The sequence below is a fragment of the Hyperoodon ampullatus genome, assembly GCF_949752795.1.
Source record: "Hyperoodon ampullatus genome assembly, chromosome: 4".
NCBI lineage: Eukaryota > Metazoa > Chordata > Mammalia > Artiodactyla > Ziphiidae > Hyperoodon > Hyperoodon ampullatus.
Window position 1 is genome coordinate 139,061,753 of NC_136917.1, and position 25,352 is coordinate 139,087,104.

Below are 25,352 nucleotides of genomic sequence, written 5' to 3' on the forward strand. Positions count from 1 at the left end.
AATTTTGCTTGTTTGTATACAACCATTTTTTCCAGGTACTTATAGAATATTTACCTGTTCTTGAAATGAAAAAAGTCTCAAATATCTGTTTACATGGGTTCTATATTCACCATCTCTTTTCTGAAAGAAGCAACTCCTTTCAGTCTTCATGCTTAAAGTATTTTTTAAAGTTAGGAAGGTGTTAATACTAATGAGCACTTTGATCACTAATTCTCTTACAATTTTTGTAGTTCTTCTTTAGGATCATTTATAATTCTGTTTGCCATACCTATTATCTTCATTTTCATGGTTTTTATGCTATTCTTCTTTTCCTCTGCATTCAGACCCATATGATTTAAATTTTCATAGTGCCTCTTATAGTTCTTGTATTCTCTAATGTGAATCTTATTTCTAGTATTTTGTTTTCAGTCTAGATATAACCTTTCTTTATCTTAGGCATTTACTTTTTGTACCTTTTGGTTATAGTTTAACCTCAACCATTTTCCTTTGGATAGCATTCAACTTCACAGAGTTGCACACTGTTTAGCACAGTTCTTAGAACATAAGCATGATTTAATTCCTCAACAAATGACAGTTATTATTAAAAGCAGTTCTCAGTAATTGATATCACAAAAGATCCTGGAGTTGCCTTCAGGCAAATACTATTCACTTTTGTTAAATTCAGGCCCCAAAGAGCTAGAAAAATGAAACTGCTCAAAATCACAAAGATAGTTAATACTAAATGAATATATTCAGCCCCAGGCTTCTTAGAGTCAGAGTTAAATATATTTCAATTGTTACATAACAAGTGTAGGATCCATGTTAAGAATGGAGGTGAAGTATGTGATTCGACTCCTTGAACTTATTAATGGGATTTCATTCAGAGATGTCTGAAACAAAGCCATACAACTTCACACTGAGCAATTTCACAAGAAATATGTCAGGATTTTGGTGTTCAAGCACTCATCTGAAATATCTAGACCTCCTACATTTGTTGAATATTTTCTTAATAAAAATTTGGACAATCCAATAACTCAGTAGTATCCTTAAGCAGTAAGCATTGTGCAATGGGGACAAGACAAGCCATTCTCACATTAGAAGGGGCTGTGTTCTTTCCTTTCCATTATTATGAGACAAAAAATGGGTGGAGAATCAATGAGGCAAATATCATGGGTTAATTGCAGCATTTTCCCTTATATTCCTCTTCCTTGACTATGAACTTTATACTGGAGAGGGCATGTTATATTGGGTCGATTCATGTAAAACTTCAAAACAAATAAATCCAAAACAATCTCTCATGCCTAGTGCTTCTCTCTGATTAACCTGTTGGAACTCATGTTGTTGTTGTTCTGCAGCTACTCTATGGGTCAGTTAAAGCATCTGGCCTCAGCATATCCAGAGCCCAAACTGAGCAGTTGTTCCATTGAGCACTTGGGACTGTATATTGGCACGAATAACTTCAAAAACCCTACATCACCATTATAGGAGTAAAAAACAGAATATTATCTTTTTTCATGGTTGAGAATCAAAATTCTTTACCCGATAACTGAAATGGACTAAATATTATGGGGAAAATAAAACAAAATAGAAACATTTCCCAGAAAGCCAAAAGGGTCTTTTTATACATGGATGTTAATTAACCATGAAAGCATTGAATACTAAATAAAGGACATTTTCTACATTATAAGAGGCTCTTTCTTAGGTAATTATGATATTTCACATTTTTTATAATCCAGTGCAATTGACAGTGACTTGAGCTCTCAAGCAACCCCTCTTTGGGCTCTCAGATTTGCCTCATAACAGAAGAGGTTGGATACCAAACCAAATGATACATATAAGACAAAGTGATATCCATTAGTGAGTACAGACACAAAAGCTGTAGGTTCCTCAGGGCTAAGAGAAGACACATGGTCTGATATTCTGCTGGGAAATTATGAAATGCTGAAAATTAAGGGTGTCACAATGTTTACCCAAACTTTTCTATTACTTCCCTTATAGAGCATGTCTTTTTTCCAAGGGAGACCATTTCATGGATAATACTGATTGCAATACTGGGGGAAAAAAGCAAATGCCTCTGAACTCCAGGGATTTTATTAAGTTCTGTGTTACCTGTGCATCAATATTGGCATCACATGATTCTTCAGGGACAGTAAAGACCAGCTATTTCTTTCCTGATGTCACCACTCAAGAGCAGGGAACAAAGTCAAAGACAGGATCTTCTTCTAGTGGTTTCAACATTATAGGCATATATGTATATGCACATAAAATATTTTTAAATTGTGAGATATGCCATACATATAGAGTGCTGCATAAAGCCTGTATGTGCAGTTCAAAGAATACATATAAAGTGAACACTCATGTAATCTCCACCCACATTAAGATATAGAACATTTCTAGCCCCCAGCTCCACTGTGTGCCCTTTTCTGACCACAATTCCATTCTTTCCCTTCAAGTGATCATTATTTTCATCTTACTGATTTCTTTAAATTTTACCACCTACACATGGATCTTTTAATAATATAATTTAGTTTTGACTTAGGTTTGAACTTCTAAAAAAATAACATCACAGTATATATTTTTCCATTCTTCTTTGAAACTTACTGCTAAATGTTTACCTGTAGATTTCTATTTTGGAATATAATGGACAAACTGGTACTGGACTTGCTCTCCAATAACAAACAACTAGAAAACTACACAAAATATATGAAACAACTGCTTTCAGGCATTCTACAACAGGCCATACAGGGCTGTAATCCTTGAGAGAAGGGGTACAAACCCAGTGAGCCCAGTAACTGGCTCAGATTTCTGCCTGTGGAGGCTTTCTGGACTGTGAAAAGTAGGGAGTCCCCAAGCAAGCTAGTCTCCCTCATTAAAGAGACAGAAATCAGAGTTAAGCAAGACTAAGGCAGTAAAGGTTTGTAGTGCAGAAGACCAGATAGGAAAGTGCTCTGCAGAGAAAGAGTTCTAGAAATCTGCATAGCTCCTTTGAGTTTTTGGCTGAGTATTAAGCTGTGTTTGTGTAGGGTGAAACTCCATAAGGCCAGGCAAAATATAACTGCTAGACAAAGAATAACTACCTGCAAGCTGTAGGCTAAACAATTTCAGTAACTTAACACTGGGTTAGGAGACAGGTTGAGTTCTGACTAGCCAAAATGAAACAAACTTGTTAAACATGTAGGGTACATAATAGTAACACTGGAAGGGTCTTGCTTTAGTGGTAGAGCTAAAGTAGGTTTAGAGTAAAGGTTATCTAGATGACCCTGCCCCTAACAAAGTTTAAAAGTAAGCTTCAAAAAGTTCAGGCTGAACTATAATTAACTTAATTGCCCGTCAGAACAAACTTCAACACTCTTTAAAGGAAAACAATAAAATCCAGAGACTCAACAATATAGCAGTCATAATGTTAGGATCTCATAAAATATGACTACACATGTGTAAAAATAGGAAAATGTTTCCTATCGTCAGTAGAAATCTCAGTCAATAGAAACTGATTCAGAAATATTAGAGATAATGAAATTAACAGACAAGAACTTTCAAAAACCTATTTTACATGTGTCTAAGCATTTGAAGGAAAACTTGAACATAATGAAGAGATAAATGGAAGATGTCTCTTAAAAACACAATGGAATTTCTAAAGATAAAAAACTTGAAAGGAGAAATAGACCTATCCACAATTATGGTGGAATATTTCAACAGTCCTCTCTCAGGAAGTAAGAAAATAAGGAAACACAAAAATTAGTAAGAAAATTGAACAACACTACTAATAAATTGGCCAAACTGAGATTTACACACCAATGTTGAAAAATACACTCTTTTCAAGAGCACGTGGAATATTCACCAATATAGACTAAACAGTAAAATATAAAACAAGTAGCAATGAATTTAATATTTGAAATAATATAGAATATGTTTTCTGACTATATGAATTTGTTCAGAAATCAATTAAAAAATCAGGAAACCCTATAATATTTTGAAATTAAGCAATGCACTGCAGAATAATCTATAGATCAAAATCACAAAAGAATTAGAAAATATTTTTAATTAAATTGTAACAGGGAGGACTTCCCTAGTGGTGCAGTGGTTAAGAATCTGCCTGCCAGTGCAGGGGACATGAGTTCAAGCCCTGGTCTGGGAAGATCCCACATGCCACAGAGTAACTAAGCCCCCGTGCCACAATTACTGAGCCTGCGCTCTAGAGCCTGCAAGCCACAACTACTGAGCTCACGTGCCACAACTACTTAAGCCTGTGCACCTAGAGCTCATGCTCCACTACAAGAGAAGCCACCTCAATGAGAAGCCCGTGCACTGCAACGAAGAGTAGCCCCCACTCACCCCAACTAGAGAAAGCCCGCACGCAGCAACGAAGACCCAACACAGCCATGAAGACCCAACACAGCCTAAAATAAATAAGTAAATAAATAAAACCAAAAAAAAATTTTTTTTAATTGTAATGGGGAAAACATAGTTATCCAAATTCAGGGGGTGTAGCTAAAGTGGCATTTACAGTAAATTTTATAGATTTAAATACATATATTAAAAACGAAAAATAAGTAAAATCAGTTATCTGAGCTTTTAACTTAAAAAGCTGCAGAAAAAAATTAAATCAAAAGTGAGTAAAAAAAAAGAAAATTTCAAAGAGTGGAAATTAAGGAAATTTAAAAATGAACAAATAAAAAAGAAAATCAATAAAACCAGAAGCTGAGTCTTTGAAAAATCAATGAGTTTTAAATCTTTGGCTAGAATGATAAAGAAAATACGAAATAAACTCAAATTACCAATATTAGGTATAAAAGAAGATTTTCACCACATATCCTAGATATATTTAAAAGATAATAAGGTAATGTAATAAACAACTTGGTGCCAATAAATTCAAGTTGAGATGAACAAATTCTCTAAGACACTAATTTATAAACTGACAAAAGAATATAACATATAAAAAAAAGACAGATCTATTAAAAGAATAAAATTTGTAGGTAAAAATCTCCCCTCAAAGAAAATTCTCTGATAGCTTTACAGACGATTCTACCAAAATTTTAATATAAAAAAATACCACTTCTACACAAAGCCTTTGAGAATGTAAAGGAAGCTGAAAGGTTTCCATATTCATTTTATGAAGCCAGCATTGTACTAAAATCAAATCCAACAGAGACATAACAAAGAAAGAAAATTACAAAGACCCCTTATGAACATAATCGTGAAAGTTCCTAACAAAATATTAGCAAACTGACTCCAACATTATATAAAAAGAGCAAAATGGTGTTTATCCCAGAAATGCAAGGATGGTTTGTTATCAAAAATCAATCAAAATAATGTACTATATGAGCAAAATAACCAAAGAGAATGTGATCATTTTAATATATGCATTTTAATATAATTATTTTGTCAAATGATTTTATATTAAATCATTTGACAAAATTCAACATCCATTCATAATAAAAACTCTCAGCAAACTAGGAATAATAGCAAATTTTCTCAACATGCATCTAATATGCAACTGATGAAAGAATTAAAAATTCTCTCAAGATTAAGAACAAGGCAAGGCTTGTCTATCTTCACCATCACTATTCAACACTATAGTAGAGGTCCTGACCAGCACAATAAGGTGAGATAAAAGATATTAAAATATAGATGGAAGGATAGATAATATATAGATCGATAGATAAATAGATAGAATTAAATAGAAAATAGATTGGAATTAAAGAAATAAAATGGCCTTTATTCCTAGACATTATAATTATATATGTAGAACATCCTATGTATAAATATCCTATTACAACTGATATCTTAAATTAAGAAATAAATGGAATACCATAGTCATGTATTGGATGACTCAAGATTTTTAAACCTTCAGTTCTCCCTAAATTCAATACATAACCATCAAAATAACATCAGGTTGTTTTGTAGAAACTGAAAGACGATTTTAAGATTTATATGGAAATGAAAAAGGCCCAGAATAGCCAAAACAATTTTTTTAAATGGACAAATTTAGAGACATTTTACTATTTTATTTAAAGATATACCATAATGTTACAATAATCAAGACAGTGTAGAAGCAGCATAAGCATACATGTACATATGCAATAGATTTTTGGCAATGGTTCTATAGTAATTCTAAGTTTAAAATGTAGTCTTTTCAACAAATGATACTAAAGCAATTGGATATACATAGCCCCAAAATAATGAAACTCAACCCTACATCACAGCACATACTAAAGTTAACTTGATATCTAGCATATATTTAAATGTAGGAGCTAAAACTGTAGAACTTCTAAAAGCAAAAATAGCAGAAAAATCTTTGTGACTTTGGAGTAGGCAAATATTTTTTAATAGGACACTAAATGCACTGATTAGTAAAAAAAATGGATAAATTAAACTTTACTACAATTTAAAAATCTGTTCATTGAAAACACCATTACAAAATGGAAAGATAAGCCATGGGTTGAAATAAAGTCTTCACAATACATGTATTTTACAATGTGTAAAGAATTTCCAACTACATAATAATACAAATAACCCAGTAAAAAGGGCAAAATATTTGAATAGTCACTGCACCAAAGAAGATATACAAATAAAGAAAATGAAAAAAAATTACCCAATATTATTATTCACAAGGGATATGTGAATTAAACCACAATGAGTTACCTTTGTACAGCTACTGGAATGACTAAAATTATAAAGACTAGAAACACCCAAGTGTTAGTGAGGATGTGGAGAAATTTAAACTTCTATGCATGACTGTTGGGAATGTAAAGTGGTGTAACCACTCTGGAAAACAACCTAGTAGTTTCTGTGTAGTCAAAAATTTATTTATCATGTGATCCAGCAATTCTTCTCCTAGGCATTTACCCTAACAAATGAAAACATATGTTCATAAAAAGATGTGTATACCCCTAGCAGCTTTATTCATAATAGTGTGTAACTGGAAGAAACACAAATGTACATCAACAAGTAAATCTGTAAGCAAGTTGTGCAACTGCCATACAATGAAATTAATACTTTAATTGATAGTTAACTTATATTAATTTTTAATTGATACAAGTGGAACACAACGTGTACAAAGCTCAAAAACATTATACTGAGTAAAAGAAGCCAGACACAAAAAAGAACATACTGGATGATTTCATTTATATGAAATCTAGAAGAGGCAAATTTAATCTATGGCATAATAAAGCAGATCAGTGTTTACCTGGGGTCAGGGATAAGGGAGTAGGATTGAGGGCAAAGAGGAATAAGGGAACTTTTGGGGATGATGGACATGTGTATATATGGGGTGATGTTTATATAGGCATTTAATTTTCAAAACTCATGGAGCTGTACACTTAATATAGATGTATTTTGTTTTATGAACTTTATACTTTAATAAAGTTAAGGTAAAAAAAACTTTTTAAAATGTTCTAATCAATACATTTAAAAAATAAAAATCCAGAAGCATTTTTTAAGTTTTACTTAATCAGAGATGAATCTGCCCTAATATGCCCCTTCTTAAAAACAAGACAAAATTCCAAATTAACTCACATTTACCCAGTAAATATGCTCTTTGGCCAGATGTCTCAGTTTTCGGCATTTAGACTTTGCAGTCCCTATGTTGTTATTTTCTAACTTGCTTCTTTGTGTTAATGAAGCTATTTTAAGATAAGCCACTGGTCAACAGCTGTCTATTTCTTTCAGTATAGTGACAGGGGAAATAAACATTTCCAGTTCTTCCCCTACTAATGCCAGGCCACATTCAGTAAGCTCTTTGGTTACTGTCATAGGTAGCAGCCTGTCTTTTCCAATGGTAAAACTGCATTAATCCATCTGATAAAGGGCAATTTGAGGAAGGTGAGCACAGCTCAGGACTCTTTAATCTGTCAAGTCCTATTTTCTTTTACCCTTGAAATGTTCCAGAATCCTCCTTCCAATCTGTCATAGGCAAGTCTAACATCCCATCCTAGAGTTTACATTAACTTTTAATAGTATTATTGGCAGACATAAAGTCAATTTACAAAGAAGGTGGTCTTCTGTGAATTTTTGTATTGCTAGTATCTGAATTGTATTATAAATTTGCCTTTTCTGTCTTTGTTAATGGAAACTATTTTCACATATACACTATATTTCTAGGCTGTGGAGAGAAGAAAATAAAACATTTTGGTAAGTAAATGAAATGATGTTTAAATGATTTCCTATTTGAAAATAACTTATAGGCTATTTACAATAGGCCTTTCAGTTATTAGGCAGATAGCTTGCCAAGAATGTGGTAAATAATACTATGAAATGGATGATTCCTCCTAATGCAACTGGAAATCATAATTTTCCACTCGTGTACAATCTTCAAGCTATAAACTGCATGCTTTAGTATATGGATTAGACGTATCATTCTTTGAAACCCTGTACTATAAAACCAAGAGAAATTTTGTACAACTAATGTAATTGTTTTAGTGAATTATAAAAATTTAAATCTTCTCTAGATATTTCCTGTTAGATAACTCTCTAGTGAGAATTTCATTCCACCATCTCCAGCAGCTTCTCAAACTCTGTATAATAGATTTAGTTACTCAGATGAGGACATGTTCCTGGAAATGGCAGTATTTTTAACTTGTGCTTAGAAGATATTTACTAGTACAGCTAAGCATATGTTTATTTTAACAAATAATTATTTCTTTCTTCCTTTCTACCCACAACTTTCATCCTCTATACCATAAATAGTTATTAGAGATATGATTCTCATGGGTAACTCTTAATTACCCATGGAAATGAGAATACATTTAAGAACATTTATATGTCAAAAGTACTAATTTTGAATAAGTCTTGGCCTATGTCAACAAATTGGTAAGCAGGTATGTTCAACATTTACCATGTATCCAACTGTCTGTTACTACTACATGGTAGAACACAAGGAAATATAGCCTCTGCCTTCAAATTTTGTTTCTCAGAAATAAAGAAAATATATACACATAAAGCAGAGAATAGTAAACTATAGCATAATATCAAGCACAAAAAGTAATAATAGCTGTAAAGGTCATGTATCTGTCTGGCTGTGGAAGGAGGAAGACAGAAAGTATAAATATAATCAGAAGAGAAAATCTGACTATTTCTACTCACCAGGTCTTATTGTTAGGGATTTTTATCTTATTTAATACTACCAGCAATATATGAAGTCAGTATTATGCCCACTAGCAATATGGGGAAACAGAAGCTTAGAAAGATTAAGATGCTTACCCAAGGCATGTCTAGAATTTACAATGGTAGATTCAATCCAGTTCTAGATTTCAATGGATAGTTTTTGGTGCTGATGCTGTTGATACATTTAGCCAAATAAAAGGCTGATTCTGCTTCCTTGTGGATTTTCTCACCATTTTAGGAAAGAAATGCTAAATGACAGATATAATTATCCAGAGAGACTTACAGAGTTGTATATTAATGGGGCCCTTCTTATGTCTTCAAATTTAAGAAAAGATGTAAGATACCATTAAGATGGAAAAGTCATAGGAAGAATAATAAGATCTTATTCTCATCATAAGATGTTTAACAGTCAATAAGTGGACTATGAAACAGATCCAGTGCCATAAAGACCATGAATTTATCCCATGAGTATAAACTGCTCAGGTTGGAGAATGCTCAGAAGTTGTAATCAAAAGTAGAATCCTTTAACTCTAAGGACAGGCATTGGGTTTCTGACCAGAATGTACTCTTTGTTTTTTCTATTACCATAATCATAATTTTTCACATGGCAGTCCTCTAAGAATGATAGTCTATCAAGTTGATGCCTACTTGTCAATGTAATTTATATAAGTGGCTTTGGGCTACAAATAATTTTGCCTTTTGAAATTGCAGAGTATGTTTAATTCCTTTTTTTAAATATATTTCCATAAATATCAGTAAGTATATAAAATGTCAATCAACATTGACACTCATACATTTATTTCATTAAAAACTATGTTTCAGTGGGATATTAATGTTTCATATTCATAAACAAAGAGATTTGACTATTTTTACTATTATCTTAAGATTCTAGATCAGAAAGATTATTTGCATTTGAAGATATAAATTACTTTTTAAAAGATATACATGTGTCATTTGAAATACATATTTTATGCACTCTGTCACCCTCTTCACTCTCCTTCCTAAAAAATATAAAATATTTTATTTTCTTAAAATAAAGGTCATAAAGGAGAAGTCATTAAAAGTACAAACAATTGCTATCATCAGAAATAAGGTCTGTCTTCATTTCAGTCAGCTGGTTGGGAAAAAGGTGGTGGAAGTTAAATGAAATTTCTGAAATTAAGAATGATCAAAAGTATTTCCAATATTCTTTTCCAAATTTTACTCTTTGATAAAATTGTTCTTGAAGGGTAAACTCCAAAAGCAAGATTCTACATACAAACATATGCTACTCTTACTCAGCAAAAGACAGGGCTGAGGATAGAAGTCTACATGCAAAGCAAGATATTTCATGAGACCACAAACATTTGTAGATCAAGAATTCTCTCCCAAACTCTAAATGGACCATGTATAAGTTCTGACCTGAAATCAAAGCATTTGTAAAACGCTTATGAAAAATAAGAGAGGAAATAAATGTAACCAAGATTTTGATATTTAGTGAATTTCTTAAAATATTTCCAGATTATTTTTTGTTCCACACAGTAATTATCTGAATGCCTACCATGAATATCCAAGAATATTGTTAGGATTTTTTCCAGTGGTCATTTTTACCTTAGCATAATAATTTTACTGAGTAGTTATGCTTTTGTTTTAATATGTAGCTTATTATGTACAATTTTCTAATCCCACATATTTGTGTACCAGAATAAAAATTCTGGAATTACTTCTATTAGCTGTAATCACTGTATAATAGCAACACATTTTAAAATGACAGATTTATTTGGTTTCTGTACTTGCTAATGGTCAGAACATTTAATATTGGCACATGAGAATAAAATATGAAGAGTTAAATAGTTAACAATTAAATTCATATGTGATGCTCACATTTCATTGCCTGGATTCCAGGCACAGAAATCCCCTTCAAGTGGGACTTGCTATAATTTGGAAGGAGTTCTAGTGCTCAGTCAGTAGATCTTTGCCATCTCTGATAGCTTTACTCTCTCAACCCAAAACATGTTGTGACCAAGTCTCACTTAGTGTAAGTCTTTGGGTGAATAGTTGTGTCCAATAAAAGTTGAAGACATGTGTCATGGAGTCGAAAGACCTTTTCCTAATCTGGAATTTACAGTATTCCAGCATCAGGGCATTACTGAGAATTAAAGAGAAGTCTTGATTTGACAGGACACATGACCTAAGCTGAGAAAAATACTTGAGTTAATGAACTGAGGTGGCTGGTTAATTATGCTATAAATAAATCAAGAAGTCCAGATGACATCACAACCACAGACATAATGCTCTTTTGGAGGAGTAATGCTCTTGTGGTTTGCAAAAAACATTCTGAGCCTCTGAGAGATTTCAAGGATAGAAATCCATCCCTAGTCATCCAGTGTTATTTATAAACAGGGTAGAGAGGATTGTTTTTGTTGTTGTTATGGTTAAAATGTTCAACATAAGACAGCAGTTTAAAAAAGCCACTTAAGGAATTAAAAAAAAACCCAAATTCTTATGAATAGCTGTGTTGCCCGTGTCTGGAGGCTTTTTGAATATTATGGCATTGGGCTTACAAATTGTCAGGTTAGTTTTACTGTCATTTCATTCAGTGACTCCAAAATTTCATCTCCTGTCACAAAAGGAGCATCTGCCCACTGAAAATGATATGGAAGTTCACACTGGATAGCTACACTAAACTATATATTGAGAGCAAAGCAAATTGGGAAGAAAATTGTCTACTACCACCAGTGACCCTCCTTGTTTATTTAACACATATTTCCCCCCCTGAAACTCTTGTGTTTTAATGCTAACTTTCTATATTTTGCTTTGTCTTGGAATGAGGATAAAGAAAAAATGTGTACTTATTTATTTTTATATACCCTACCCTTTTCCAGAAAGAATATCAAGCAACATCCATGAATTCATAAAATTATACAAGATTGCATAAACTAAATGGGAGATAAGAAATGCACTAGAAGAGACAAAAGGACAAGGCTAAAAATGTTTCCTTCCTTCTTATGATCAGGTTACAAACTTGGCTTTAAGTCTACATTCAGTCAATATGAAGAGAGAAAAGTGATGAACAGAGTCTCAGAATTCATAATATAAAAACAAACCACTTATGGCAAATAATAATAATAGCAAATATCTAATATAGTAATTTTAAATGCCAAGTGTTATTCTAAGCATTATGCGTATATCAACTCATTTAATCCTTATAATAACCTTATTAGGTAGGCATTACACTTATCCTCAATTTACAGATGAAGAAACTGAGGCAAAAGAGATTAAGCAACTTGCCCCAGGTCACATGGTATGTAAGTAATTATGTTGGGGTATTAATATATGCAGTCTGGTTTCAAAATCCCTGATCCTCATTGTTTTGCCACACTACCTGCAGAAAAATACAAGTATTCTTTTGGAAAAAAAAAATGTGTTCTGATCCTCATTATGACACTATGCGGTAATGTCTTTAAGAAAATCCTTATGGTAGAGTCCACAATAATTTGAAAGACATGCTCCCCAAATATGCACACATACCACACCAAAACGCTTATTAGAGAAATCACTTCTGTTGAAGACCAATTCTTGTCAGTGTAGGAAAGTGTTATTTTCAGCTATGATGATCATGGAAGGCCACTTGGAGGTGGCGACATTTGCATCAACTCAAAAGGATAAAAATGTTTCTAGAGGTAGAAAGTATAGGGAAGATGGGAATTATTTTTAGACAGTATTTTTTAAACAGACACTAACACTTGAATGCAATGGAGTCAAAACCATTAGGAAACTGGGACTGTACAATAAATCAATCATGTTTCAGTTCACAAACTAGTCACAAATCACATATATATACATGTATATATGTATATACATATACATGGCAAAGGTTTGATTGGCAGGATTCCCAGACATGCCTGTGGCCCTTATAAAAATATAGATTCCCAGCCTCTGCCACACTGAGTCCAAATTCCTAGGTAAAATCTGTAGATTCAAAAAACTCAAATAATATTCCCAAGGAATTGGAGTCAGGTGTCTCAAATTGCAACAAAATTCATCAGGTCCATGTCACTTGCCACAAAAATCTTAAGAATCAGTCTATGACTGTTAAGATGTTTTAAAGCAGTGAATTATTTAATAAAAGAGTAACTCTTGCTTAGGTCACCTTTCATATGTCATATTCAGATTGGTGTGGCATTCCTCCTTGACTCTTCTTTCAATAAGGAAGCATTTCATCACTTTTTCAAAGCGCTAACTTAGAAAGAATATGTACAATTACACCAAAATGTGCCTATCTGTGTTCATTCTGGTTTGAAAAAAAATGTGTTGATGTGTTGGGTTTTTAAAGAGACATATTTTACAAGTTAATTAAAGTGAGTGCCTATCTTCAAATAAATGTAATTGACATATATTTTGTATTAAATCTCAGATAAAGTAGTCTTATGAGTCTTTAGACTCATGGAATCGTCAAAACTGAGGACAGACTGTTTTATTGCTGGGAACTTGAATGGCTAATGGTCTGTAAAACAGCAAACATAAGTTGGGTTTTATTCAATTTCTCCACCAAATGTGTCTATCTGTTGGATTTTCTCAAATAAATACTCTTAGCTGATTCTGGGTTAGGTGCAGCAAGACATTCCCGTACACTTGCATCTAGAGAACAAGTCTGCAAACGTGCTCTCACTTTTTCTTCCTGCCTTGAGCTATGGTGCATGTCTGAAACCAGATAATGTTTTCCAGTTTATGTCTCCCAAAGTGCTTAAGAAGAAAAAAAAATAATGACACGCACACAAAAGTCAGCAAGCTTTTTAATAGAGGAAGGATTTTGTGGGCTCATAAAATCTCAGAATAAGATCTTCCTTTGGATTTTCAGATATTTTTGCCAGCCTCCCTTTGAGGAAGTACTGCCCACTAGCTGGCTTTCTTAGAATGGAAATCCTAAACAATACACTTGATTCAAAGTTGTTTTCCTCAGTCACAGGTTTAGATGAAAAAATTTAATTATGGATTATATGATAAATGGTTCAGAAACTCAGTTTTCATCAAAGAAAACTCTGAATACAAAATAAGGAACCAGATGGATGGATGAATACGAGATGGATAGAGAAAGAGGTAGACAGATATAAGCTCAGAACTAAATAAGAGACCCCCCCTCTGTAATTCTACATCTAAAACCAAAAAGTAAATAATAATATACATTACTTAAATTTCAATATGTATACTCAAAATTTTTAAGACTTTAAAATTTATTACTCCCTTTCCCCAAATAGCTATTTATGTTTATCCTGTTTCTTTCTCTTTGCAACTGTTCTGCTCACTAATTACCCCTAAAAGAGTTTGTTAATCTACAGGAAAATTGAGAACCAAGTGATCTGGATTTATTTCAATGACATTTCTTCCTAAATTTACATTTATTACTCCCTTTAAAAATGAAACACACCAAGCTAATATGTTGTGTCCATGTCTTTTTTAACCTTTGGAAAGTAAGCAACACACTGCCAGGCATGTAGTCAATGTTTAAAATAAACTTGCTAAATTAAACTAACTATTGCCCACACTACACATAAATTTCAGCCATAAGAGGAACAATGCGTGAAAGCACACTTTGTAATGACCCAGTTCAGCTGGACAGATGAAAGTCTGGGGCGTAGTGTTTCACTGGCTTGATCCATCTGCCACAAGTCACTTGTGGGAAGAGGCTTCTGTTTCTTGTCAGCCAGCAATAGGAAGCACAGCAGGATTTAGTAGCTGCTGAGGTACCAAAGGAAAGGGCACAGCGCACACCATTCATGTCAAGTCAGGGATGGAATCCCAGCTGCCTTATTCTCCCCATCTGGTAAGTAAACACTCTCCATGCTGTTTTGCCTCAGATAAAACCTCGCTTACTAAATCAGGAAAAATACACTCATTTAGGAAGGAACTTAATAATCCCATTTATAAGAATAAAAGTATATATGATTCATATTTTAACTCATAGAGGCTATCTAAAAATTGAGAAAATCAATTATTTGGCTTGCTCAACTTTCTCTTTAGTCACTTCTGGTTAATTATCTGATATAGTCCGACAAAGTGGGTTTTAAAGTCATATTACCAAGACACTATTTCAATTGTCAACTTCACATCCTGTACATAGACATAGCCAAAGTGCAAGATAAAAGGCAGTCCCCTCAGTTAAACTACAAATGGTTTTACTTCTTATCAAAGAGAAGGTGGAATACTCAGGATTTGCCATTTGATTCAGCGCTATACCAAAATGGGAAATAGTTGTACATAGTCAATGGCCATCTAATTGGGAGGTGTGAGGACATAGTAACAATGTTTCTTTCTTTTTTAAAAACCTTCAGAGCAGTCCCTTTGTTCAATATGTCACAAACTCTTTTCTGATTTAAAGGGAAAAGAGAATAACAATTTGATGTGCAAACACTGAGTGCTATGTATACTACTCTAAAAGTTTTTTAAAAACCGGTAATGTTCCAACAAATAGAATTCTGGCAGTAATATTTCATTAGTGAACAAAGCCAGTAGCCATACTAAGGTGGGGAGGAGGGCTCACCCCTCATTCAGTGCAGCTGGAGGGAGGAGAGAGCTACTACTTAATGACTTTGGTGTGCACCAGAGATCTTCCAGGAGACAGCAAGTTTCATTTTCTTCCATGCCCCAGTTTTTTTTTTAACATAGTAAAACATGTCACCTTAATTCAATTAAGGTGTAACAGAACAAAATTTAAGTGCTATAAATTTAATTAAGGTATAACATAGTAACGTATGTCAAGTATACCAATCACAGCGTACAGTTTGATAATTTTAACATAATTAATCATGTGTCTAACTACTGCCCAGGAGGAGATATGGGACATCCCAGAATTCCAGAAGTTTTCCTATGCCCCCTCCAAATCTATACTCCTGGCCTCAAGATAACCACTAGTGTGACTTCCATTTACAGATGGTATGAAATATTTAGACTTGAATATATTTTTCTCCAGAAAGTCTCTTGTCTTCTGCAGTTGTCTTGTTTTATAGCTAAAATCACACCTTGTGGGTTTTATGCATGCTCCAGTTTTTGAATATCAAGACCTTGCTTTTGAGGAAACAAGTGAGAGAAATAGGGAAATAGATACAAAATTATTTTATTATTGTTGTTGTTTGTTCATTTGGGGTTTTTTTCTTTTTTTCTTTTTTGCTTATTACATTGATTTGTAAAGTTTGGAATTGATGTTTGTTATTAGTCAGTGGAGTGAGGCACTAAAAAGTTCCCTTTACATGGGGTGTTACAGGCTATTAGCTTTCTGAGACACTTGCTAACAAGACAATGTGTGTTTAGTTAAGAATAAAGAGAAAAGAAGGTATGATAGTGCTACCAGAATCAGGTGATTCTCTTTAGTGATTGTCCGGTCTTCTCTGGGTAAATCATGACAAATTAGCAGGTAGCTGCTGGGAGAGAGTTACATGGGGCATATTTTCTAGACAGAAAGAATTATGGGAGGGACCTCATTAAGCTTCTATGCTTCAGCTTCCTTTCCTTTCCATCCCCGCCCCACAACTCTGCTTCCATGAGGATCTTACCTGGATCCATCCTCCCTGAAGTAATTCTATACTGCTGGTGTGTACATCCCTAGGACTGAGGGGTGGCCCAGAGGTCACTATTGGGTGTCTGTGGAGCTTTGGCATGCAGCCAAGGTGAGCACACACATCCATGCAAAGCCCCCCAGGGTGTGGAATAAGGCTGTGATGGGAGGAGAAGGAGGCAGACTGCAGACTGAGGGCCAGTTGTTCTCATGTTACCCGGGAGTGTGCTTGAGGGCAGGGAATTCTGGGAAGCAGGATACCTAAAGGACAGTCTGAAAGAGAGTTGTGGGCTTCAGTTGGACTTATCTCTTTGATTCCACGGACTCATGTGCTCTGTGGAGAGGGATGCAGCCATAGGAGGATAAAAATAGGACCCTCTAAAGCACGGGACCCACAGCAGAGGTCCTTGTTGCCCAGATCTGAAGTAGTGTGAAGTGTGATTCGCATCACACCTAGGGCATTAAAAAAAGGGGGGGGACCTCTCACCATGTTGTGCTATTCTGTTTTCAAGGTATTTACCACTAGTCGTGAAATTAGTTTATGCTATACTTTATCATATTTTATTCAGCCTAATCATTCTCATCACAGCCATCATCAAATGCTATTTTAAATTTTCTATTTATAACCAAAAGTCTACTTCTGGTTTCAAAGGTAATTATTTTACCTCTCCTATAAAAGAACTGTTGACAAAAGTTAGATCAAAAAAAGAAACCACTGAAAATGTCCAGTAACATTGTCAAATATAAAATAGTCAAATGTAAAAAAAAGTCTAAACTTAACCTAAATGCAAAAGGAACTACAGTATTATTTTAACTCCACTTTAGGCATTATGTATTCACTTGTTACAGTGCAACTGTGATTAAAGATGCTGAGGGCCTAAACCCAGCTGCTGTGCCTGCACCTTGTCAGGTGTGTTATTGCAAAGCTTGGGTCTAGAAATAATAGTCTGACTCGAATATTCTCACAGGGCTATATGGGTCCAACACATGAATAAACATCCACAACAAAAACAGAGTTCAAAATCAGTATAGAACAAGAAATCCCTGATCAAATATATTTTTATAAGTACTTTAAATAAATGCTCAAAAGCAGTCAGAGGAGCTTTGTTCTCAGCTCAACACACAACAAACGAGTTAACCCAAAATCACCTCTTAATACCTTGAAGTCTCCAATATTCAAAATTTCTTATTACATGTATTTTTTAGTAAGAAAAACATTTCCCATTTTACTATCAGAGTGGTAGCAGACAGGTCCAGGAGCACTGGGTGTGCTCCGTGAAGCATACATGTGCTCATGTCTTTCCCTGGGATCCATCAAGGTGCTTAGTGACTGTCACTGTCACAGGAAGGAAGTGGCTTAGTGTGACCAACACAGGCCTCCCCAGAAGCTGGGCAAGACTCTAACAGGTCCAGTAGTCTAGGTGATAAGACAGTTTGGTGATTCCCCACTCAGTGATGGCTCATTTCAGGTAACCTACAGTCAACACCATGTGCTGAAAATTCATAACTGAGGTATGAATAAAACCAACCTGGTTTTATTACAGCAAGATGCTTTTAACCTTTCTGCTCTTAACCTTGTTTCTAGCTTGGAGTGATGAAGGTAACTATTTATAGCACTGATTGGCATATTAATTACAGTTTTTAAATGTTCAATTATTATTTCTTAATTGCATGTGGATTAAATGCTTGAAGATTGTGATTAGTACCTCCAATGAACTCTTTGGTTCCACTGAACAGTTGTAAAACCTAGGCTCTGTCTCATCCTCCACACTGTTACAAGGGTGACCATAAACCAGACACCCCTGCTTAAAAAGTTAGCTTGAAAATACAGTCCAAACTACTTAAAGGAAATTGGTTTTTAATACAGGCCTACTGTATCTAATTCTATATTTCTACTATTCTCTGCAATAAACTCTCTTCTCCCCTTAGCAGATCTCTCATAATGGACTCACCTTCCCCATTCTTTGCTTAGTACATTCTATCTTGATTATTCTCAGCAATGGTTGGATGAGAATAGGGTGGAACTCACTTTTAAGAGAATAGTATTGGTTTCTAGCATGACTGAGGCAAAAGACATTCATGTTCTAAGAAGGAAGATCTACGTCAATACAAATGGAGACACCAATGCCTGGGATGATCTAATTTGGTCAGGTTAGAGAATACAGAAAGCTAAGACTGCATGATGGTAGAAGGTCTTGGAGGCTTGTATTTCTGGGGGTAACTGAGGGAGAAAAGGGATGAAAGCCATAATGCAGTTTATTCTGAGGGCAAGGTGGCTATTTGATTCTAATTATGCATTATTTATTGAATTTTGTTCCTGGCTGCAGTTAAAGTGGTGAGACTAGCAGTGTCGTTGGCTGGGGAAAGACGGAGAGGCTAATAGTCTCACCTGGAGCATTCAGCTCCATTAGTGTTCCTTAAAAATGTTTTTTCCATCTGTTCTATGGCTATAAACTATTCTCAAACACTGGTAATCACCATCAACAGAATTTCAACACATTGAAATTGGTTTATTTTGATAATTCTATGAAATGTATGTAGATATATTGAGAAAAAGAGAACCATTACCGCTGAGTATGCATCTATAATTCAATCGACCGTATCTTACTATTCTGCTCAAAAATTTAGTAGATCTTGTCATTTTCTTTCCTGCAATGGGAAAAATTCATAAAACATGCCCTGTTCAATCAAGTAAATCTGTAGTGATTTGTGAGAATATGAGTCCTCTGAGAATCTGAAATCAGCTATAATATGATAAATATAATAGGGGCCATCTCATCTGATTATTGGGAGGATTAACTAAAATAATGCATATGTAGAGCACCTAGTGATGGTTCAATTTTTTAGAATTATGCTTATATTTATTCTAGCAAGTTTATCAAAACTTGCTCCAATTCTTGAATCCTGTTAAATTACATGGTATAAATTGATAAATACTCAAAACAAAATAAGTGTAATATTTAAGAGTTGACACATGAGTCCCTCTTAGGAAAGAAACTATTCTTGATAAACTCCAGGATTATAGAAGATAAGACCCAGGGGGCACATGTGGACCCCTTAACTTATTCATTCCTTCATTCATTCACTCATGCATTCATTGAGTGCTTACTATCAGGCATTGAAGTTATAGCAACAAACAAAACAGATAAAGCCATTGATCTCATAAATTAATGTTCTACTGGGGGAGACACACACAGAGACACACACATGTGCTTAATTTCAGGGAGTGATAAGTGCCATGAAGCAAAAATAGGACAACAAGATAGAGAATAACTAGGTAGGTTAGGGGACTTAGGATGGATAGGATGGTCACAGAAGGCATCTTTGAAGAGGTGACATTTGAATCAAGACCCAAATAAGGTGATGCAGCAGATAAAGAGAATTAGAAGCAGAGGGAAGAACAAGTGCAAGGGGTCTGGTTTGGGAACAGATGCGGCAAGTTGGCGAGGCACCAGGAAGGCCAGGGTGTCCAGAACTTAGGGTGTAAAGAACTTTGGATTTTATTCTAATAGCAGCTCTTATTCTCGTAACCATATAGGAGTAACTCAGCTATTCTAAATGAGATAATAAAAGGATTTATTTAAATCAATCCATTATTAATTAATTTAACATGCCTTCTTTAAATTGAATTAAATTCAGCAGTACTGAAGTATAAAAATGAAAGGAATAGTCATTCCCACTAACCCAGGACCTCTCCCTAAAAGGAAATTCTATTATAATTTTGGTGTATTCTTCCAGTTCAAAATCTATTTATTTACTGCCAAAACTAGAAACATGCCAGAGACATCATTTTGCACCCTGATTTTTTTACTTAATTATATCACTTGGAAACTCTTCCATTCAAGGGTGTACATATTTTCATTATTTTTAAATGACTGCTCAATGTCACACTGTATGGATTATCCTAATCGATTTAATTAGGCTCTTATATAAGAAACTTTGTTTCTAATTTTTGCTATTATAAACAATACTATTACTTAAATCTTGAGATGTATAGATAAATTCACAAATTTATTCCAGAGCACACTTCCAGAGGGCCTGAAGGACTGATGGAAATTTCCATCAAGAAAGATAACTGAGGGGATCAGGGTAGCCTTATACTAAATGTAGAGTCATTCTTCTTACAGCAGTGTAAATGTTTTGCCCTCTTAATCCCCTTGTCCCAATCTTCCAAAAAGTTCTCTACAGTCACGAATGTTTCATTTGCATGGGCTACATTTTTGTTTTGTGGGGAAAAAAAATAGTTCAGAGTGTAAATCTGGAATGATATGGTGGATAAAAGAGACAGGAAACATAGAAACCTAGACACAGGCTGGAGGAAGAGTAACCATTAAGAACTCAAGCTACCTGGATTTCACTGACATTTGAAAAGTGTTTCCTCCTTCCACAAGATGGGTATCAAGATTCAAGGCAATCTTATCTAGATCTCAAGGAAGACAAGGTGGCCCCAGCTGACATCTGGGTTACATATTTAATGCCCAAACATCCAAGGAGGGGGGAATCAGTCAAGCTAACTCTTTTGATTTCATGTAAACAAAATAACCAATTGATGGACTGATTGCTTCACTTGTTTTGGATCTCTATATACACAACCACATGCCAGTGATCAAAAATAAATCATCATCTTCAAATTCAGAACAATACACAGGACTGTATTATATTGTTCATAGCTATCTATGTTATAAAGAAAAATGTATCTACTATAGTCATTCTTACTTCACATTTTTGTAAAGTACCAAAAAGAACATTAATTATAGGCAAATAATTGTCACTTACCCAGAATACAAATAGCCTCCTTCATAATTATGGCTTCTTTGCTTTTCTTCCTTCTCTCAGTAGTGTGGTACTTTATTATTCATTCTTATCTCCACAATAGGGTAAGCTGATAAAGAAGAATAGAAACCCATATCAATATTTTCAGCTGTCCAACTAAGTGTTTAAGGGCCATACCAATATTTTTATTAAATAAATTAAGGATTTCCATATCTTTACTCATGTGTTCATTTAATTTCTTAAAAACAAATAGTGTTTCAGCTATCAAAAATGAGCCATTATTATCTATTCCCCTAAACAATTTAGAAAGACATTCAATAGCATCTACTTGTCTCTCCTTATAAAAATAATTACATATCCATTGCAGAAACTATAAATATATACAACAAAAAACTGGCTAGTTTCCTCTGCTTATTTGTAGTGTCTGTATTTCTATACTATTTTGGAAAATTGAGTCAATAAATCACATGGATGTTAAGCTAAAATGTGGATTATCAAAGTAAACTATAAAATCTACTCCTGTATATATCCTTCAATAATTATTATAAATCTAGAATTATATAGCTATAATCCTATCCAAAATCAGAAAAGAGTCTAATCTTCCTCTCAATTTTTTCTAATTCCTATGGTTTCAATTATCATCTATTCAAAACATGTATCTAATCTAGATTCCTCTTCTGAATTGCAAATCTGCATATCCAACTGCCTGCAAGAAATACCCATTTAGAGTTCCCAGGCATACCTCAAAGTCAACAAGTTCAAACCACCTTAAGAAAGCTTTTTTACCTGAAATCGATTTTTTCTTCAATGTTTCTCATCTTAGTTAAAGGCAGTACCATCTACACCTCAATTGATAAAGCAAAATATCTTCTCTCCTTTTCTTTTATTCTCTGTATCCAATCATTAAGTCTTGATTAATTTGCCTCCTAAATATTTCTTGGCTCAGTTTACTTCTTGCCATCCTATTTCTAGCCTAACGAAAATCACTACTTCTTTCACCTGGGTGACACAGTCCACGTGAATGGAGTCCCTGGAGTTATAGAGTAGGCAACATTTGGAGTCCTTCTAGCCTCATCTTTTATCATCTTCCTCTCAAACTCTATTCTGTAGCATATTAAACATCTTTTGTTTCCTTAAACATTTCATATTCTCTTACCTTGGAGCCTCCAGACAAGCTGTACTCTTTGCCTAGTGTATATAGCATAGTTAGATAATATACGTAGCATGTATGTGTATTATGTATATGTTCATATATGCTATATGTATGTGTGTATATATATATATATATATATATATATATATATATATATATATACACACACACACACATCACACATATATATTATTTGCTCTGAGATACTTTTTATCATCACCGCTGCGATCAACATGAGGGCTGAGCTGGGTGTCCCACCAGTATAGTCCCAAAACATCTGTTACTTTCTAATCAGAGCACTTACTACTTTTATTATAATTACTCATTTGCCTGATTATGCCCTCTGGTGGCATCAAGGATGTGTATTTTTTTATTACTGTGTTTTCAATATCCAGCACAACTACCAGAGTAGACACTGGAAATATTTCCTAAATGAAAGAATTAATGAATCAATAAGTATATGCTAATGTTTCAAGCAAAAATATGATAACACAAGAGTCATGACCTTATTCAAACCAAGAATTATGGTGAAGTAGGAGATATTTGTAGATAGAGTTAATGTCATTATTATTATTCCATCTGTAAGGTAAAATGTAGTGCTTCTTCTTCATTTCCAAAAGTTGAGATTTATTAACACTGCCTCTGTAAGCAGAAAGGTTCAAGGAAAAGCTGGGATCCATGGTGTGCCTTTTCCTAACTTCGCCATTTTAGACATGACAGCTCAACTCTAGCTGAACACAGCCAGACAACTCCCAAGGATATAACTAAAACCTTAAGTTGCCAGCAAATTGTTTTCCAAAAGAATAATTATTAGGACAACACAATCATGTAAATATGAAATGGAAAGCCATGACAGGTCATCTAATCTCTCCTGTGAGAATTCTCTTAAATGTTGGCCTCAGTGCTCTTCAGGGTGAATTTTAAGTACAACCAGTGACGTAAATCCCACCTTTACCCTTGGGAGGCTGTTGTGCAAACCAAAAGTTTCCATTGCTTCTACTTGGGTAAAATATTTTAAAATTTGCCTTTTCCTCAACGTGTGTATTTTACTCTAGCTCTCTTGTGCCTCTATCTTTTTAGGTTTTATACATAAAAATAAGTGGTGATATAATCTTAGAGCAGTAGTTTTCATTCAACTAAGAGTTCAGTTACAAGCAGCAAATGTACACTTTTCATTTAAAGTAAACCTAATGGTGACAATAATTTTTTTCTTTTCTAGGTTTAATGCGTTTTTATTTCATTCTATTGATGTTTAAAAATTGGAAGGGGTAAAAAAGTAAGAATTTATCACTTCAGTAGGTTAAATCTTAGTAAAATCTTCAGGTTCATTTGTTGTGATGCTAAAAATTTAATGGAATATTGTTTAATTAAATGAGCTGTCTGCTGGAGCTGGGAAATTTGGGGATTATATAGAATGTTATGAAAGTTATTTTTGTTTATTTGTTTAACATTTTAATCTTATTTTTCCTTGAAAATCTTGCCAGTATAGGTCTCAATACATTACTCTTTCATGTAATTAAACCTATCTTCGGTTCAATGGATAAGACAATATTGGATTTTTAAATGCAACATTTCCCAAACATTAGTCTTCTGTGTACCAATTACCTGAATTTTGGCATATTTTATACTACTGTACCATCTTTCACTGAATATTTTTCTTTCTTTTTTTTTTTTGTGGTACGTGGGCCTCTCACTGTTGCGGCCTCTCCCATTGCGGAGCACAGGCTCAGCGGCCATGGCTCACGGGCCCAGCTGCTCCGCGGCATGTGGGATCTTCCCGGACTGGGGCACGCACCCGTGTCCCCTGCATCGGCAGGCGGACTCTCAACCACTGCGCTACCAGGTAAGCCCTGAATATTTTTCTTGAGATAACGTACTTGTTTGAATTCAAATATATTTTAAGTAATATTTATGTCATTTAATCCCTTTTCCCCCTAATATAGGTAAATGCATACAATTTAAAACGTCATTGCATAACTTCTAAAATTATCTCGTAGCCCACAATTCGGAAAAGCTGTTCTGTCGTATTTCATTATAAATCTCGGGGAGAGGCTTCCGCTGCCATGGAGGTGCTCCTCATGATCCATTGCCACAAGACCACCATCTTCACGGATGTCAAGGAGCAGAGCAACGTGATCGAGCTCAAGTGGCCGCTGGAAGAGTAGCAGCTGTACAAGGACGACCAGCTTCTGGACTATGGGAAGACATTGGGTGAGTGTAGCTTCACCAGCCAGAGAGCAAGGCCTCAGGCCGCAGCCACTGTGGAGCTAGCCTTCCAGGCAGATGAAGCATTTGAAGCCCTGTGCATTGAGCCCTTCTCCAGCCCACCTGAGCTGCCGGCTCTGTGTGATGAAGCCGCAGGACTCAGGAAGCAGCGCCAATGAACAAGCTGTGTAGCTGGAGAACCTTCCCCCACTCCTGTTCCCCCCATCTCCCTCCAATAAAAGCGATTTGGGTGTTAAAAAAAATCTATATATAATTTCCTTCTTCTTTCATAAAAGAATCTAATTTTCAGTGTTATTTTCTGATAGTCTCTTAGCAGTTTTAAAAATTTGTATTGTGAATTTTTAAAAAAACCTAAAAAATAATCTGCATTGTGTATATTATGTTTTAAATTTGTTATGCTGTTCTCCTATTACTATAAAAATCCATTTAATTTAAACAAATATAGAGAAATCACAGGCATTATTTATAAAAATTAAAACATTAGTTTTTTTCTTTGATACATTTCTAATAGAGATGCTACTGAACTCACTTTACTAAGGGGGTAAGACAGTTAATAACACCTAAAATATTTAAAATATTCTGTTCTAT

The 25,352-nt window shown here is 34.4% G+C and overlaps 1 pseudogene across 1 annotated transcript; it reads left to right on the forward strand.

Moving 5' to 3' along the window:
* Positions 1–24,601: 24,601 nt before the first annotated feature.
* On the forward strand, positions 24,602–24,935 carry LOC307051632 (elongin-B-like; annotated as a pseudogene). Its single transcript has one exon. The product of its transcript is annotated as an elongin-B-like (transcript).
* Positions 24,936–25,352: the final 417 nt, after the last annotated feature.